The sequence below is a fragment of the Molossus molossus genome, unplaced genomic scaffold (assembly GCF_014108415.1).
Source record: "Molossus molossus isolate mMolMol1 unplaced genomic scaffold, mMolMol1.p scaffold_m16_p_1, whole genome shotgun sequence".
NCBI classification, from domain to species: domain Eukaryota; kingdom Metazoa; phylum Chordata; class Mammalia; order Chiroptera; family Molossidae; genus Molossus; species Molossus molossus.
In genome coordinates, this window is record NW_023425344.1 from 212,695,250 (window position 1) to 212,715,627 (window position 20,378).

The following is a 20,378-nucleotide window of genomic DNA, read 5'->3' on the forward strand; positions in this document are numbered from 1 at the left end:
TGGATCCCTAGGTAGAGGGATGCCTGGGAAGTAATCTTAATCCTCTGGTTCCAAGTCTGAGCATAACTCCTGGCAAATGGCTCTGTGCATCGGGCAGTGATGGGAACCCACGCAGCACAAACACTGGTGGAACATTGCTCATATCAGAAGAGATGTTTAAATTCCCAGCCAGAACACACCATTTAGCCATCTGACCAACATTTACCTACTATTGTGCCAGAAATTGTACCTGGGATTGTAGAAGAAAACCTCCACGTTTAGCATCAAATAGTGTGTGACTTCGAAGACAGCAGAAGCCTACGGAAGGGGGGAGGAAGCACCAACAGAAGACCTCAGGGCTCTGGTGGTATCTGCATCCTGCAAGCAGACAGCAGTCCCAAAATTCTAATGGGGAGCCTGGGGACACCTAAATAAGCATCACATGTCTGGTGAGCCAGGGCTATGGGAGGCGGATTGTGAAAGATTCATTGGGAAGAAAGGAGAAGCCCTCCATGTAGGCAGCTTAAAACTGGGCCATACAAGTAGTGCAAATGTGGCTGGATCTTGTCAGAAGCCTCATACTTTTCTTTTCACTCCATAATCAGAATTTTGTAGCAATTCTCTGTCCTTTCTCCTAAAAAAGGGAAGTCCAAAGCACTGGTGAGTACCATGGATTTTGTGGGGCGGGGAGCAACTCCCCCCATTGCTGCCCATGCTGGGCAGACGGTCCTCAGCTGTCAGGAAGGACCTCAGGACGCACCTCAGCCAGAGAGCAGCTTTGCCATGTGATGCTCCCCAGAGCGTGGTGGAGGTGGGCCTGAGGGGCCATCTGCGTGCCAGAACTCCCCGTGGGGCTGGCTGAGCCTTCAAGGAGGCCGAATCCCAGTTCAGCTTCCCTTTTCGTTCAGCTGCTTCCTAAGGGTGCTTCCTGCGAAACTTCCTGCACGAGCTGCACCTCAGAGTCCGCTTCCCAAGGAACCAGAGCGAACACGGGCCACGCCCGGCAGGGGTGGGGGGCTTGCAGGGAGTCTGAGGCCCTTTTCGCAGCCTCACCAGCCCCCTTCGTGCTCCTTCCCCTCAAGGACTGACTGAGGGGCTGTGGCAGGCAAACCAGAGCTTCAGCCAGGGCCTGGGTTTAGAGAAGGGTAGTGAAAGGGCTCAGCCCGATTAAAACTAAGTTAAAAGCACTGCCTGGGAGTCAGGGAGACTTGGGTTCAAAATCATGTCTGTGTTTGACTTTGGCTGAGTTATTTAAGTACTGTAAACCTCAACTTTCTCACCTGGAGAAAGGAATAATGAAAGTTACTTTATATGTTTATGGTGATGGTTAAAGGCCAGTCCCTGTAACAGGATGTACTCCAGTTTATTTTCAGGATCATGATCAGTTCAAGTAGCTGGAGCCTGTGTCACACAGGGAGACCAAGGGCAGAGCTTGGCGCTGGCGCTTGTGGCGTCACCTTGTCGGCTTTCTGGGGTCTGGGAACTCGAGTGTAGGGTCCAAGTACAGTATAAGAATACACAGGGAGGGGCTGCATGTGGGCTGAGGAACCCATCCTTTGATCCCGTTGGACCTTGACCCCTGTCACCTTTAAGTCAAAGGTGGTTGCCAAAGTCAGGCCACAGGGCCTGACTAATGTTTTACAATCGGAGGAGCCCTGCATGTGGGAATGACATAGAAAGACAAAGCCTGCGTGAGCTCACTTACCCGTGGAAACTAAACAGTCAAACTCACAGAAGCAGAGAGCAGAGTGGTGGTTGCCAGGGGCTGTGTGTGCGTGGAGGAAATGGGAAATGCTGATCAAGGGGTACAATGTTTCAGTTACACGAGATGAATAGTTTTGGAGATCTAATACAGGGGGGCAAAGCAGGGTCACAGTTGTTGGTTGCTGGCCTTCCTATGTACACACTCCTGTAGTCTACTTGCTGCACTTGGGCATGCTTTGGCACAGAGTCAGACCTCCTTTGTCCACCCGTGTTCCGATGAGAATATAGTCAACGACACTGCATTGCATACTTGGAGTGTGCTAAGGGGGTAGATCTTAAGTGTTCTCACCACACTAAAAAAAAAAGTAGCTATATGAGGTGATGGATATGTTAATTGGCTTGATTGCAAGGATCATTTTATAATGTATACATATGTGAAAACATCAAGTTATTCAATTTATATATGTGCAATTTGTCTTTGTCAATTATACCTCAATAAAGCGGAGAGAGGGAGAGAGAGAGAGCGAGAGAGAGAGAACAAACTATTCCCTAGGCCTGCTCTCCACATCCCGGTCCTCAACATCCTTGCCTCCCAGCTGATGAGACGCAGGTCTAGACTTTTGATAAGTATGAATTCTTGGGCTGGAGCAATTTCTAACGGATCTCTTTGCTTCTCTGATTCTGTCATCTTTCTCTCAGATCTTCTAGGGTAGGGATCCAGGTAAAATGAAATAATTGCAGAAGAAGAGAGGGAAACACTATAAAGGGAAGCAACAATGAAACTTAAGCTGGAAGATATGCTGATGACGTAGATCATGTAGCTGCTACTTGTGACATTACCGATAATAGCTGACACATAAAAGTTTGCAAAAGATTCTTTTTCATAAATTAGAATCAGTGGCATCCTATAGTAATGTCACATGAACTCACTTGATTATGATATTCTTTCTTGTGTGAAAGAGAACTGAGTACGGTTCCGGCTGATCCTCCAGAAATTTTGACTACAGTGTATGGAAGCAGGAAGAACGTCTCAGCTCCTGGGACTGAGCTAGGAGGTGGCGGGTAGTGCCATGATTTTCTTCTAGTTTGGTGCTGGCTCTTGGATGTTTCCATTTTATTTTAGTAGATACTCTTCAGGAGTAGCTATTTGACATATTTAAAATTTAACTGAGGAAGAAAGAATGATGATTGAGTCCAGTCTCTAATTAAGAATAGAAAGGGAAATTAATTAAAATTGGAGATGAGTATATTTCATTGTCTTTTGTGAACAATCTCTGCCTCCTGCCCTTTAACCAAAGCAACTAAAAATAGCTAAACTCTCATCAGTTTGCCACAGCAGTGAGGCAACCAAAGGCCTTCAACAGTACAATGTGAGTCAGCTATGATGTAAGGTAGCTCTTTTTTTGCAGAACTGTTCCCCTGTTTCTTGGGTTTGTATCGAGATGGTTACCTTATGTTTTCCCTTTGGGCATCTTAGGATTTTTAAAAACTGAGATGGTGTATCTGTCACAGGATTTGGACCCTGAGTTATAAGCTGGAGTCTAGAGGGCACCATGCAATGTTGAATGTTGAGGCAGAGCACAGCATCTTGCATAGTGGTTCATCATATGGGCTTTGACATTAGAAGGCCTGGAGCGGGGGGATGGGTGAGATGAACCAAAGAATTTATATGCATGTATGCATAATCGGTGTACAAGACAACAATGCTGGGGGTGGGGGAATGGGATGGGGAGGAGGGTGTCTGGGGGGGGGACATCTGTAACAAAAATAAATGAATAAAAATTGGGGGGAAAAAAGAAAGCTTGTGTTCAAACCCTGATGCAGCCTTTTGCAGCCCTGTGATCCTGGAGAGTTACATCACTCAGAGAATCTGGTTTCCTCATCTGTAAAATGAAGAGAACAATAATGGTTCTTATTTCATAGGGAAATGGAGATGATTAAGCAAAACAATGCTCAGAACATATTTAGTAGAAGGCCTGACCCAGAGTGAGTATTTAGTACATGTGGATTACTTGTGTCATCAGTAGTGGAAAATATGAGGATCTTTATTTTGCAAAATAGAAAAACAAGAACCTGCTATTTAGTGTGGAGATCTGAACATTATGCTAGTTTCTTTTTTTTTTATCCTCACCCGAGGACACTTTTCCATTTTTTGCACAGACAGAGTGGGAGGGAGAGAGGAAGAGAGAGAGAGGGAAACATCGATGTGAAAGGGACACATCGAGTGGCTGCCACCCGCACGACCAACCAGGGCCGGGGACAAACTGCAACCGAGGTACGTGCCCTTAGCGGAAACCGAACCCGGGTCTCTCAGGACCGCAGGCCGACGCTCTAACCACTGAGCCAAACCGGCCAAGGCCATTATGCTAGTTTCTAAGATAGGAATTGGGCAAGAAAATCAAACTGTGGCCACAAGGTCACCTTGGCAATGGGTAATAACCCAGAAAGCAGAGCCTGCAGCTACGTGGTTATGTTACACTCGCCCGAGATCCGTTGTCCAACAAGGAAGGGCTGCGTTTCTTCGGGAAGAGCTCAGGATCCTGGCTGATACCTTGTTCCCTGGATGGAGTCAGTGCTCCCTCCGGGGCTCCCTTCCTCAAGGCGAGCCCCTTGCTACTCACTTATGTATAGAAATTCAACATTTTCTGTTCCGTTTAATCCGCCCTTCAGAGTTGGCCCTTCTTTAAGTAAATGGGCTGGCAGTATTTTTTAAATCATCCATTTGTGAGGATGGGGTGTACATACTTTTAAAACTTTTTATTTTGAAATGCTTTCAAATTTACAGAAAATTTGAAGAAAAAAAAATAGTGCAAAGAACTCCTATATATCGCTCATCAACATTTCCCAGTATTTAATGTGGGCACCCACTCAGAACTCGAGTTGGTATACATATTTTAAGCTCAGGACATTAGAGAATCAACAGACGGAAAGAAGTTTTCTTCCAGCTTCCCTATCTAACTAAAAGCAACGACTTCTGGGAAATAAGGCTGTAATAAATTTCTTCTGTGGGCAGATCTATGCCCACAAGGAAGAACATGAATAAAACCTACCCCAAGTTCCTTCTCCAGGGGCAGTTTTATGGCCCCGAAGACGACAGGAAGCCATTCCTATCTGTGTAGACTTATTTATCTTTTGATTGTTATCCTAAAAACCCGTTTGTCTTTCCTAAAGACACCTATTTATTCTTCCCAGAAAAGACTTTTCTCCCTTCCCTTCTCCTTTCCTACTAAGTTAGGTATATAAGCCTTTAACTTGAATCATTTAAAGAGCCAGCTACTTCTTTACCAGGCTCCCATGTGTATATGAATAAACCTATTTTTCCTCTTAATCTCTCTTTTGTCAGTTTAATTTGCAGGCCTCAGGTAAATAAGAGGACAGAGGACACATTTTCCTCCCCTACATTAACATTTTACCATTTTTGCTTTATCATTTTATATATATACATATATATGAAAAAATTTGTATATATATAAAACCATTGAAAAGTTATAGATATGACATCCCATTGCCCCTTAATACTGCAATATGTATTTCCTAAAAAGAGACACTCTCTTACAATACTATCATCTAATCCCTAGACCCAACTGAAAATGTGCTGATTGTCCCAGTATTTACCCTGTAATATCCTTCATAGATCCAGGATCACGTGTTATCAATGGTTTTTGTTTCCTTCAACCAAGAACACTTGCACAGTCTTGCTATTTTTTATGATATTGAGTTTTTAAAATTTACTCTGTAAAATGCTTCTCAATGTGGATGTGTCTGATGTGTTTAGATTAGAGTCAGATTCTTTCTCTCAGGCAGGAACACTGCAGGAGGGTTGTGTTCTTCTTAGTGGATAGTATCAGGAGGCACATAACAGTTATCTGTCCTGTTACTTTTGATATTAACTTTTATCACTTGGTTAAGATGGAATCTGCCTGGTTACTCTGTTATAAAGTTGTATGTACTTCTTTATTAGCAAGCACTAAATACGTATTTTGTGGAAAGATGTTTTGAGACTATGTAAATATCCTGTCCATCATATTTCAACTATTTGTTTTAACATTCATATAGTTTCATTCCTCACCTGAGGATATGTTATTTTAGAGAGAGGAAGGAAGAGAGAGAGAGAGAGAAACATTGATGTGAGAGAGAAACATTGATTGATTGCCTCTCATACGTGTCCCGACTGGGAATCAGACCCACAATCTGGGTGTGTGCCCTGACTGGGAATCAAACCGGCCACCCTTTGGTGTATGGGACAACGCTTCAACTAACTGAGCCACACCAACAGGGCTTACCTCTATGTTTTGTTTTGTTTTGGTGCCCCTAGCAGGAACTGAACCTGGGACTTTCTGGTCCACAGGCCGAAGCTCCAACTGCTGAGCCAAACCGGCCAGGGCACCTCTGTGTTTTCTATTTGGCATTCTCTGATAAGGTAGACCTTTTCCCTTTTCCTTATTTATTTGTATATTCATTCATTTACTTATATAAATATGGACTCAGGGACTTCCATTTTTTTCGATATGTTACTATGATTATTTATCAGCCCCCTCAAGCTGGCTCTTATGTCCTTTTGATGTGTCCCCATCATTCTTTGAGGCACTTTCTTACTCTCTGGCACAACATGATGTTCCAGGCTCATCTGTGTTTCCTTGTCACAGCCCTGGAATCAGTTATTTCCTTAATGAGTCCTGGTTCCTTTTAAAGGAGAATGCAGTGTAGAAGCCAGGATCTCAACGCTCATTGATACAGGGTGTCATTACTATCAAGTCTTCTCAGCAGAGTAGGAATATGTATGTGCACACATACCCACTCACATATACACACACATCCATGCCTACGTGAAAACACCATGAACTCACACCGATACCTTCAGTTCCAATCCACCACCACAGGGTTTATCCTTTCCTCTTTCACCTGTTTGTAATGCCCTTCTCCAGCACTGAAACACTTGGCTCCCATAAGCCTCAATATGTTTACTTAGTTTGTCATTTCTCCTGTGTGTAACCAATGTCCTAACCGTACAGGCTGCCTGTTTGGCCCAGCCCCACTGACTGCTAGCTGGCTACACCAGCCAAGTTCTTGACCTTGACTAAGGGAAATGGAAGGGGAAGAGATGGCATAATTTTTCTTGAACAAAGCCTAAAGTAGAAGTTCTGCTACTCAGTGTAATGTAAGTGTTTTTCCTACTTAAATCCAACTCAAAGTTCAAAACAGACAAGTAAAAACCCAGAGTTAAGTTTCACATTCAATTGTTACAGTTAGTGATTGACTTGGCATGTGATTAACTACTGTGCTTATTCTTATTATCTGAGACTGATGTAACACCCTATTGAAGCCATTAAAGTCAATCATGTTATTGCATAATGGACAGATCTGTCCTTTTTAGTGCAGCCAGTGTGCTTAATTAATGTAGGCAAAATTCCAAAAATTAGATTTTGCCACCAGTTTAAACTTCTCAGATTGCATTCATTTTCTATCATTGCAACTCAGCATGTCAATATACTTAAATGTTCTAGCTTGAAATGTTATCCATTATATAGCCTTAGTAGTTTGACCCACAACCCTGGGTTTACTTAACCAGTCCTCACACTTTAATGAGCATCCACACTTCTGTGGTGCTGGCTAACAATGCTGATACCTGGGCCCCCACCCAGAGACTCTGATTCAGTAGCTCTGGGGACTGTCTGCATTTTAATGAAATCCCCAGTAGGCTCAGGAGTAAGTGACCCAGGGACCACACCTTGAGAAACACTGGATTGGCATGTTTTTGCTCAAGACTAGGAGAGTTCTAGTTGAGAAGCGGTGGTTGATTATTCCTGGTCATATGCAAAGTTGAACGGGTCATCAGGACCTGTCAAAGTTTTCGTAATTGACAAGCAAATCAATGTGTTGAAACTTGGCTGCCCACACCTGCAATCACAGGACAAATGTGTCAACTCTTTGTCAGTATTCACAGGCCAAGTCTGTGCTAGTGTGTCTGAAAGGGCTGGTATCAAAGCCAGAACCCTGGCCTACCAGGCAGAGCTACAGCAAGACCCCTCTGCCCACGCCTCCCCCACCTCCAAGAGGCCAACATGATGGGCCAGGTCTTTTAGGTTTGGCTGGCTAGTGTTTTTATTAATTAATACTGAGAATTAAGTGGACTCAGAATGAGTAAATGTGCTCCACAATCGCTGGTGAAAATTGATTTCCTTTTTTCAGTTTTCCTCGTGAAACAAGGATAGATCATTGAAAAAATTAGTGAGAAAAAAGCAAGCTATCAACCAGCACTTATTTAGGCCGAGCGCTTTCACAAAGAGTGTTGCATTCAGATCACAAATCACCTGGTGGGTAGGTGACTTCACTATCACAGTTCCACAGAGGGAAGGGAGATGCAGGGTGTGGACTTTGCACCTGGTCACACATCCGGTAAGTGACCATGAAGAGTTTTAACCATTGGCCTTTTGTCCTTAAATCCAGTGCTTTGTGCAATAAACACTGTGTTGACCAACCAACCTCTTGTTCTTTTACTTTGTTTTCCATTCTCAAGGGGATGTTAATCAGACAAACATCAGACAAACGGAGACACTGTCATGAATAAAAGTAACCCAAACAATAGGACTCATGTATATTGAGAGCTCCTATTACTAGCAGACCTAATCTTTGAAAGTTAAAGCAGAATATAGAAATAGGTTGTCAGTGATGAATGTGAACACAGTCAACATCTCTGGGAACAAATTAGAGTAATTAGATTGGTTTACTTCACCTGAAGGTAGGGACCTTTCATAGGCAGGTGGTTATTTATTTATTTATCGGTATGTGCCCCTAGCGGGAACTGAACCCGGGTCTCTCTGGTCCGCAGGCTGATGCTCCAACCGCTGAGCCAAACTGGCCAGGGCGACAGGTGGTCTTTTAGAATGAGGAGGTACCTTGTGACCAGAGTACAGTATTTTCCCTGTGTTCTAGGTGTGGGATCTTGCTGCAGTCTAGTTGCTGGTTCCATTGATCCTTTACATGAAATACACGTTCGTTAAATGGTTTTACTCTTCTTTTGTAATCTATCAAATGCAACTTCAGATATTACCCAATGTTTACCTTCACTGCTGCCAGGTTTTTGTTATGCCCATTTAAAAGCAAAGACCCTCTTCTGAAATGGAAATAATTCATAGTTTCTTTTCTTTACACTTGTATAATAAAAAGGACCATTTGGGTGATTTCACCAGCCTGCCCCCAAAGGACCACTGTGGGGCTCATCACCTCCAGATCTACACGTGCTCATTTTGATGCCTACCCCTCAAGATTTCAGCCCAGATGTCCATGACCAGAATCAAGGGGCCTTTGGTCCATTGACCTTAGTGGCAGCACTTGAATGCATTGACCCAGAAATTGGCATTGACCGATGTCTCTCAGCTTCTAAGAGCCAGAACCAGAATTCAAACCAGATCTCCTGACTTAATTCTGTTCCTCTTCCCTTAGAGCCTGGGCAGTGGGCGTGAGTGTATGTGAGCATAGTGGGTAGGGGTGTGGAGAGGCTAGACAGCAGCCCCAGTGTTCTCCTAATAGTCTCCCCAGGCCTAAAATAAAACACTTAGGTCAGCTCCTGGTCCCTTTTCCTGGACACCAACTCAGGGTATCCAGTGGTACACTGGCTTAGCAGCCCCCAAAACTCAGGGCTTTTTAGGTGGATGCTTGTTGTCTGGCAACCTTGGGAGCCTCCCTGGAGAAATCTGAAACTGTTTCCTGTACATGGAGGGCAAGGAGACTGAAGAAAGAGTCAGACGACTCCACGTTGGTGGCTGGCAGGTTTAATAAGCAAGGGAACTTACATACGAGGCTTCTCTTGGGTGACTGCAAGATGAGTTCATCTCTGCATCCCCCAATCAGAGTCTTAAAAGGTTATATATTGGCCTTAATTGGGTTCAGTCACATATTCAGTCCAGATGGTCTCAACACCATTGTACTTTCTCAAGGCCATGTCCTTGAATTCGCTCCCACTGTGGGAACAGTGAGCAGGACATACCTTCCAAGGACAGGAAAAGGTGTAAAGAGACTCTGATTGCCTGGGTCCAGCGTGTGGGTCAACTGGCAGTCATCTTTTTGGTGACCTCTTCCAACAACAATGAAGACATAATACTAAGGGCACAATACAAAGCATCTAAACCTATTATCATATCGAATTCATCACCAAGTCCAGTTAATGTTCCTTCCTTAATACCTCTCGAATGTGTCCAATTCTCTGTCTCCATTGCCACCACTCTAACGTAACCATCGTTATCTCTGGTGGGGCTGCCGAAAGAATCCCCTACTCTCCTTGCTTCATGTACCTGTTCCCCCTTCCATTCATTTTTCTCTCTGCATTGGAAGGTTGAGGACTTCTTGCTCGACTGTCCTAGAATAGCCTTCCTCAAACCCTTTTGCTTAATTAACAGCCACTCACCCTCCAGAGCTCGGCACCAGCAAGGGTCACTTCCTTAGGGAAGTTGATTTTCCCTTCCAAGTTCTTGTGTTATTTGCTCTTATAGAAGTTTCTTCTTTCACTTCATAGCATTTATCTCCACTGATAAGTAAACACTCAACCTGTGTGACTATTAGGTCTCTGGATGTCTCCTCTACTAGACTATAAAATCCATGCGAAACGGACACATCTGTGTTAGCCTCTCTCTCTTCCCTTCTCTATTTCTTCCTAGGTCTCTTCCCTTCCTACCTCACTTTTTCCCATAGGAAGTCTATCTTTTTACTGAGAAAAGGATATGAATGATTCCACGTTGAAATGGAAAAATGAAAGTTGTTCTCTTGATGGGCAGACTTCCAAAGATCTGAGATGTTCCGCTGAAGTCTAAGTTAAGGAAACTGCCAGGCCCCCACAACCTTTTATGCTTGTAGTTAATTTCTCTCACTTTTGGGGGGTTCTGTTTTTTCATTCTTCCACAGTTTTCTTTATTAAAAAATTTAATAGAAAATTTAAAAACTACGTAGAATCACATAGTATTATGAACTTTCATGTACTATCACCCAGCTTTAACAATTAATAACATTTTGCTGACCTTGTTTCTTCTTTTTCCTTCCACTTTTGGTGGTGGTGGTGGTGGTGGAGAATTTAAAGCAAATGCTGACATTATGTCATTTTACTCATTCACAGTTCAGCAACTAACTCTAACATATAAGGATTTTTAAAGACATAGTCACAATGCCATTATTATCTCTAACAATAATTCTGTCATGTAATTTTTTTTTTTTTTAATCCTCATCCGAGGACATTTTCCCATTTTTTGTACAGACAGAGTGGGAGGGAGAGAGAGGAAGAGAGAAAGAGGGAAACATCGATGTGAAAGGGACACATCGAGTGGCTGCCACCAGCACGACCAACCAGGGCCGGGGACAAACTGCAACCGAGGCACGTGCCCTTAGCGGGAACCGAACCCGGGCCTCTCCGGACTGCAGGCGGACGCTCTAACCGCTGAGCCAAACCGGCCAGGGCCTGTTATGTAATTTTAATAATACCTAATTCCTTCAAGCTCAAGTCTTTGTCTAAACATTGTCCTACAATTGGTTTGTTTAGGTTAAAATCAAACAAGATCCACACACTGCATTATTTCCTAAGTCTCTTTTCATCAGTAAATATTTCTTCTTCTCCCACCTTTTTAAATTCCATTTATGTGTTGGAGAAACTGTGTCATTTGTTGCATACAATTTCCTATCTTGTAGATTTGGCTGATTGCCTTCTTGTCCAGCTTGTTCCTTACTGACTTTTTTATTCCTTGTATTTCCTGCAAACTGGTAGCTGGATCTCCAGGCTCGATTAGATTCAGATAAATCGTCTTTGGCAAGAATAACTCCTAGGGAGTGCTTCGTACTTCTTACTGCACCTCATTAGGAGACAGACATATGATGTCCCGTTTTTAGTGATGTTAATATTGATCAGCTGAGCCCTGGCCGGTTTGGCTTAGTGGTTAGAGCGTCGGCCTGCGGTCCAGAGAGACCCGGGTTCGGTTCCCGCTAAGGGCATGTACCTCGGTTGCAGTTTATCCCCAGCCCTGGTTGGGCCGTGCGGGTGGCAGGCACTTGATGTGTCCCTTTCATGTCGATGTTTCTCTCTCTCTTTCTCTTCCTTCTCTCCCTCCCACTCTACCTGGACAAAAAATGGAAAAATGTCCTTGGGTGAGGATAAAAAAAAACAAAACAAATTTGATCAGCTGATTAGGCTGTTGGGGGACAATTCTCCACTGGGCTCTGCATTCCTTTATGTTTTACAAGAAGAGGCTTTGACTGCTCGTTGTCTGCATTATCTTTTCAAGGAAGTTTGTATAGTGAAACTGTCTTGAAAGGAAGAGATAGTGTCTCCCACTGGAGCAGAAGGGCAGGGGAGCTTACTGGACAGTATACAATATTAGAATCCCCTAAACTCGGGGTTCCTTTCCTCTAAAGCAGCCCACTGTGTGCACAGGGTCCTTTGACCCTCTTTGTTAGAACTGAGGCTCAGGGAACCAGTATAAAAATGATAATATTCTGGCCACTGCTATTGCTGTAGCAACAGATTGTCCTTGGTCTCTGATTAGTCCGGATTCTCCAGACACACACACACGCACACGCACACGCACACGCACACGCACACACACTCATATACAGAGGGTTAGAGAAGGGGGGGAGGAGAGAGAGACTGATTTACTGTCAGGAACTGGTCATGTGATTATGGAAGCCGAGAAGGCCGAGGTCAGCCGTCAGCAAGCTGGAGACTCAGGAGAACCAGTGGCGTACGTTCCAGTCCAAGCCCAGAGGCCTGAGAAGCAGGACAGCCGGTAGTGTAAGATTCACTGAGTCCAAGTCTGAAGGCGAGAGGACCAGTGTCCCAGATGGAAAACAGTCCGGTGGAGGGAAAGAATTCTTTCCTACTCAGCTTTTTCTTCTTTTCAGGCCTTGGACGGATTGGATGGGGCCCGCCCGCTTTAGGGCAGGCTACCTGCTTCACTCAGTCGAATGATTCAAATGTTAGTCTCGTTCTCACAGACACAACCTGAAGTGTTTAACCAAATTTCTGGGCATCCCACGGCCCAGTCAAGTTGACACATAAAATTAACCATCACAATCTCTGGTCCAGAATCTATATCTTCTATCAGCTTCCATGACACTGTGGCAGGTTAATGTGTTAGCTTACAAATAGAATAAAATCTCAGACCCTTCCAATAAAAAGATTGGTCAGTGGGCTCAGGTGGTGTCAGCCCGATCTCTCCATTACAAAACTCCCAATTAGCTTTTCACTTAAAGATTTTAGCATCAATGATGTTTATTCCTTAGAGTCATTATTTTATTAGAGGTTGCAAAGTGGTGTCATTCAACTGCTACCACTGTATTTGCAGGTATTAGGACTGTTTCTACAAAGAATTTTCTTTTATCAACTATTCAATTATGCTGAACTCCAACTGATGCAGGAAAGACAGGATTAATCGCTAGTTCTTTCCTGTTTGTTATTTAACAATTTTAAGAAAAATGAGTTGGTGTGGTAGCAAAGTAATAAGTATATTCCCCTTTTGAGTGTTACGATAAGCTAATGGGTTTTTATACATTTCATAGTTCAATCCATTGCAGTTATTTGCTTTTCATGCTCGAAATGTCTCATCTTTGATTAGATGGAACCTCTTCGGATGGCTACTATAAACTTGAAAGACGATCACAATAGTATTTGATAATTTTCTTGCTTTCTTGAACAACAGAGTGGCCCATGATCATCTTGTACATTCATGCCGCTTGCTGGAATCTGTCATTTCTCCAAGCAGCCCTGATTTCTAGCTCATTTGTATCTATGCTAAGGTGTTTTAATATGTTTTTATTATTGATTTGAGAGAGAAAGGGAAATACCAGAGAGAGTGGAAGACCAATCGGCTGCGTCCTGCACTCCCCCAACGGGAGGATCGAGCCCACAACCCCGGGCGCACACCCTGACTGGGAATTGAACCGATGATGCTCAATTAACTGGGCAACACTGGCCAGGGCTATGCTAAGGTGTTTTAAATCAACTCGACAGGGATTGACCTATTACCATAGCATTCGATGATTTCAGAAACCTCTGGGCTAGCCTCCTTCCACCCTGTGACAAGTGGACTGAATTTTATCGTTCAGTATTTGCAGGGAAGATCCCAGCCTGCAGAGTAGAGGGGAGAGATGCAGGGTAGCTTAACACATTCTGCAGGGGAAATAGGGTGAGAAAAAGATTTAAAATAAGAGCGGGAAAGGGAGGATAAGTAATAGAACCGGCTCTGCCCTCAGAATTTGGTGGGTGCCGTGTCCTTGTCTGAGACATTCACAGCCTGCTCTGCAGGGGATCACTCCATATGACTGGGGAGGGCTTTGTCTGCCTCTAAGAGCTCCCAGCCTATTAGTAATTAGATATTATTTTCAAGCCGTGGTATTCCCTTTATAGCCTATTTTCAGGACCACCTCTGAAATAGTTAAGTCAGGAAAGAAGCCATAGCTAGATAAGAGAAACTTTGCAAAGAATCATAGGAAAAACTGAAGCCATCTCAGAACAAGACAGAAGGTTAGGGCCCTCTGCTGACCTGTTTTCCAGGAAAGGGTGATAAGGAATGGCTGGCAGCTGACTCAAACCCCAGGGAGGAAAGCAGGCCAGGAAAGAAGGCTGGAGTGAGCCAAAATGTCAGAAAAATATCTTCACTGTTCCCAGTGATTTGTGATACTTTTTTTTTTTTTTTAACTAAGCAGTACATGTAATATGAATGGTCAGCAGAGGGCCTTGAAATAAGCATGAACACTGAATACTGTTTAATATTTGTGTGGGATCTTTGATCTTTAAATTATCTTCCCTATGGAGAATTTCATTGGGGAATAGTTGCATACATTCAATGTAATTTGCTGACAGAGTTGTGATTGTATGCAGTATCTTGAGGAGCATGAGGTAGGTACTTCAGCAAAAAGGTCAGTAGGTGGCAGACGTGTACAACCCTTAGGTTGAAGAAGGCCTGTAATGGGTAGATCTCACTCAAAGAAATGGATCTTTTTGAAGTATCTTTACTGAACGGTAAAAAATCACTGTTACTTAAAATAATTTTTTCACTCTCACATGTTTTTCTTCATTTTATTTTACTTTTCAATTACAGTTTACATTCAATATTATTTTTTAGTTTCAGGTGTGCAGCATAGTGGGTAGACGACTGTATAGTCTACAAAGTGGTTCCCCCGATATTTCTAGTACCCACCTGCACCATGCATAGTTATTACAGTATTATTGACTACATTTCCTAGGCTGTACTTTACGTCCCTGGGACTCTTTTGTTCCAATAGGTCTGTACTTCTCAATCCCTTCACCTTTTCACCATCCTCCATCTCCACTCCCGGCTGTGATCATGATGCCTCTTGTATGCACTGAGTCTGCGTCTCGAACAGTACTATGGACACTCCCGCTTTCTTTTGATTAGTGCTGGCATGGGATACCTCGTTCATCTTTTTACTTTTAATCTATTTGTGTCCTTATGGTCAAAGTTCGTTTCTTATAGATAACACAGATTTGGTTCTTGCTCTTTTATTCAATCTGACGTTTAAATCATGGGTTAAATTAACCATCTTGGTATTTGGATCTAGTTTTGTTTCTCTTTTGTCTACCCTTTTCCTCTTTTTCTGATTTTTTTTTTTTTGGATTGAGTAATTTTTATGATTTGATTTTATCTCCTGTTTGGCTTATTAGCTATTCCTTTTTTTTTTGGTATGGTTGCTGTAGGATTTAAGTATATTTCTTTCTTTCTTTCTTTTTTATCCTCATCCGAGGACATTTTCCCACTTTTTGTTCAGATAGAGTAGGAGGGAGAGAGAGGGAGAGAGGGAGAGAGAGAGAGGAGCATCAGCGTGAAAGGGACACATCGAGTAGCTGCCACCCACACAACCAACCAGGGCTGGGGACAAACTGCCACCAAGGTATGTGCCCTTAGCGGGAACTGAACCTGGGTCTCTCTGGACCACAGGCAGAGCTCTAACCGCTGAACCAAACCAGCCAGGGTGGATTTAAATATATTTCTTTACCATATCACAATCTACCTTCAAGTGATATTATAGTGAGCCTACTATTTATGCTTAAACAGTTGCCTTTGCACACTGGTATATTTATTCTCACTGGGTAAATTCTGAGAAATGGTTTGCAAAAGCTGTTGATTTTTAAAAGATATCTCTTTTATTCAGATACTTATTTAATGCCATTATTAATGCTATTTTTTTTCCAGTTGATTTGTTGGGTGGTCTAGGCCTGCAGTCACATCATCAGTGAATCTTGGTGAATGTGTTTTCACAGGTCCATAGTTATGTACTGCTGTTTCACGTCTTGCTGAAAAAATCAGACTTCTAGAACCACAAATATGTTTCTTATTTTATTTCTAATTTCAGTGCTACTTAACAAGCATGCGTTGCACAGGTACTGTGTGTCATGTGTCAGGCCGTTCTCAGCGCTCTACCTGCGTGATCTTACTTCACTGTCACGACACTGTCAGGTGGGCACTGCCGTGATCTCTGTTACAACGAGGAAACTGCAGCCAGGGGGTCACGTGACTTACGAAGACGGGAAGCTGGATGTGAGCTGTGACTCCAGCGTCTGTTGGTCGTGGCCTCGAGACAGGTGTGCCGTCAGTGACTGACACCCAGCTCTCAGCATAAGCCCTGGTTTGTCACATTGGTCCATTTCTGTGCTGTGACACTCCCACCGTGGCTGACTCGGCATCACGGAGCCTGGATTTGGGGAGAGAGCCTCACAGTGCCTCTTGGAAGTAGGAACTCTCGCCAGTGCCCGGGCACCACAGCCCTTAGCCTTACACCATAAGGTAAGCAGGTGCTGTTAAGATATCTAGTAGTTGAGATTCTTTGGTTTTAAAAAACAGAAATCAGCTGGAGCTGGCCCAAGCAGAAGGTGGAATTTACTATAAGAATATAGTCTCAGGACGAAGGGCAGGAGGGCCTGGGGAAGGGGGGATGAGGAGCAGATATGCTGGGCACCTCAGTGGTCCCTGGTCTCTAATGCTCTGTTTACTGCAGGTCAGTGTTCTGGCATCTCTGGCCCACAGGCAGAACGCCACCACCACGCACTGCTCCTGAGTGTACTCACAGGCTCCTGCCACCAGCGGAGACTGAGTCCTCTGACTTGGCTCGGTCAGGTCAAGAGTAAGATCTAGGTCAGTCAGCCATGGCCATGTGACATTAGTGGGTCTGTCTGCCTCTGTTCATGATCATATTGGAGAGGTCAGTCTAGACTAGGACCAGCCCCTTCTGTCTCTGAAATTCTGTTACACTTAAAACCCATCTTCATACTGTGGTCCTCTGGGCTCCTCACCATTTGGGTCCTGATGACCTTTCTGACATATGTTATCCCAGTCAGTTTTACCTTTCTTCACTTTGCCATCCTGGCCTTCTTGTTGGCCTTTGAATATTATGAGCTCATCTCTCACCACAGGGCCTTTGTACTTGCTCTTCCAATGTCTAGAAGACATTTCCCAAGGATCTTCTCAGGGGTCACACCCTCCCTTCATTCAAGTCTCTCCGTCAGAGAGCCCCTCCCTGAGCATGCTGCCCAAAACAGGCCACACCATCTGTGCCTATCCTCTTACCTGCTTTATTTTTCTTCCTCATGCTTGATAGTATCTGACATTGTATCACGTATTCGACTCTCTGCTCATGGTCTCCCCACTGGAATGTAACCCACGGCACAGGGACTTTGCCTTGTTTATACTGTATTTCCAGCATCTGGAGCAGGGCTTGCATATTATAGATGCTCAAAGTCTATTTGTGAAATGCATGATTATGTGCATGAACGAGTGAGTCTCAGACGTGTTACGAAGGACACATTTAAAAATAAGCCTCAACTATTGACTTTGTTTTCTTTTTTCTTTTTTTTTTCTTTTATCCTCACCCGAGGATATTTTTCTACTTTTTGTACAGATAGAGTGGGAGGGAGAGAGAGGAAGGGAGAGAGAGAAACATCGACGTGAAGGGACACATCGAGTGGCTGCCACCCGCACGACCAACCAGGGCTGGGGACAAACTGCAACCGAAGTACGTGCCCTTAGCGGGAACCGAACCCGGGTCTCTCCAGACCGCAGGCCGACGCTCTAACCGCTGAGCCAAACCGACCAGGGCTTGACTTTGTTTTCAAATGTGTTTTGTTTATTCTGTACTAGAATAAAATGGTACTTCTTTAAAAATGAGACGTAATTCAGATTTTTAATGGTCTGACCTTCCCTAAGGTTCCCCATAACACACTTTCTCCCAAGCCCCCTATAGTATCCTAAATAAGTGAGTGTTTGCAGTGACATGTGGAAATGGGCTTTTGTTGTTGGTTTAAGGCAGAGAATAGTTGATATTAATTATGATTTGATGATTCATTTTCTTTTCTGGTAAGAAAGGGAGTGGTCTGAAGAGCTAGTGTTTTGTTTTCCATTTTTAAAGGCTCTGTGCAAGGAGAAAACATTCTCCATTTGTTTGTAAGACTATTTCACACATGACTCCTGCAAGTCATTCTTCATTAAACCCAGGTAGAGTAACTCAGAATTACCATCAAAATAGATAGATGAGGACAGATGGCTCGCTGCCTGAAAAAAAAAAATTGAGAAAGGTACATTTCCAAAAGTATGCCAAAAGACTTTCTCCTTCTTATGAAAAATTCAGAGCAAGAAGGAAAACATGATTTTCACAAGAGAAGCATGCATTTGGCCATTGACAAGCCCTTTTTCTTCCCAAAGCTGAGGAGAAGAAAATTGACAACTTTGCCTCCAGGCTGAAATTTATAGTTTCACCATTCTGATTGATTTTCCTTTCAGCGGGCACACTCTGATAGAGTTTGGAAAAACATTTTGAGCTATGGCCTCCTCACCGGCGTACATACGTGTCTAGCTCCTGTACCCCAAGGCGATGTCTAATTCATGCCATCCGTTTAGATGTATACATTGCAAGACCTTCTGAAAAATTTTCCTTTCTTTATTGTATAACCAGCCTTGTACATTTCACACTCTTGGGAAATGAGAGTGAGCAACTGCACAGCTGGAGGGAAATAAGTGCCTCTAACTAGTCGGCTCAACACGTAAGTTAATGAATTCAACCAACAGTTAATCATTAGTGCCAGATGTGGCGCCAGGACGCAGGGCTACCGCAGGGACACGTGATCCATGTCCTCATGGAGCTCACAGTTTAGGGAGTTTCTGGAAGGAGGCGCTGTCCAATTTCAGGTCACAGACCAGCATGATGAAGACATGCTTCAGCTCTGCTATCTTCAGTGTTGGGAGTGGACCATCCCACTTTGTTTTAAACCTTCCAGATAAACCATAATATTCATTATGAATCGGTTGGACTCGTTTCTTCTCTCAAGGATTTTACCTTTCCAAGGAGGCTGACTGGTCAAACTTTTGTATTGCTTTGGAGGAGATATGCTTTTTTTTTTTTTTTTTTTTTTTTTTAACCACAGAAAAAGTGAGAATACTTCTTGCAAAGAACTGGGAGGAACAATGCCCAGGGATGGCATAATGACCTTTTGTCCTTGGAGGAAACGGATGTTCGTCCCGGACACAGCAGTCTTTTCTGTTCTCAGTGCCTGATCTAATGCACTGAACGTCAAATGCAGGGGGTGTTTCCCTCTCATGTTTGGTGGGGGGAGTTTCCTAAACAAGGCTTACAAGGGTGTTTTTAGTTTGTTTTGCTTTAAGTTTTACTAATATCTTAGGAGCTCCTGGACGGCATAAATGTATTTTTAGACTATGCTATAAGTAGAGCCTAATTTGCACAAAAGAAATTCTTAAATACCTAAAAATCTGATTTTTATACATGGAGTAACTTTCGGATTGAATATTTCTAAGGTTCCTTTTAGTTTTAGAGTTCTAAGATCTACATCATACTCTAAGAGATCTTCATTTAGTTTTGGGCTTTCATTCACAACGACCTTTCACACTAGGCATTATTCCACCCCTTTCCTGCCGTCTCTTGGTTATGAGAATAAACTGCTGACTCACAAGAAAGTCACTTAGTGAGCTTAGTCTCTGATGTAACATCTTTAAAAACTCATTTTTATTTTGGGGCAAATCTACTCTCTCATCTCTTTGTTTTATAAGATCTAATTTGCTTTTTAAAAATATGGCATGAGCCCTGGCCAGTTTGGCTCAGCGGTTAGAGCATCGGCCTGCGGTCCGGAGAGACCTGGGTTCGGTTCCCGCTAAGGGCACGTACTTCGGTTGCAGTTTGTCCCCGGCCCTGGTTGGTCGTGCGGGTGGCAGCCACTCGATGTGTCCCTTCACGTCGATGTTTCTCTCTCTCTCTCCCTTCCTCTCTCTCCCTCCCACTCTATCTGTACAAAAAATGGAAAAATATCCTCGGGTGAGGATAAAAAAAAAAAAAAAAAAAAAAAAAAAAAAATATGGCATGAGGGCAAGTCTCAAAGATGGACCCCAATGGCCCACACTTTGGAATTTGTGCCCTTTTTCACCAACTGTGATCTGGCCAGTGATTTGTTTCAGCCAACAGAATGTGACAGGAATGACAGAGCCCGTTCCATGGCTACCCTTTAGAGCATTGGAGCTTCTGCTTCCTCCTCTTGGAACACTTGCTTTTTGAAGCTCTGGGCTCCTCATTTACTTCCTGGCTGGAGAAACCACTTGGAGAAACCATGTGAAGAGACTCTGAGACTGTGTGGAGAGGGAGTGAGGTCCAGCTGTGTCTGTCGTGGTCAATCCCTGGTTGCTGACTGACTTCAACTTCAT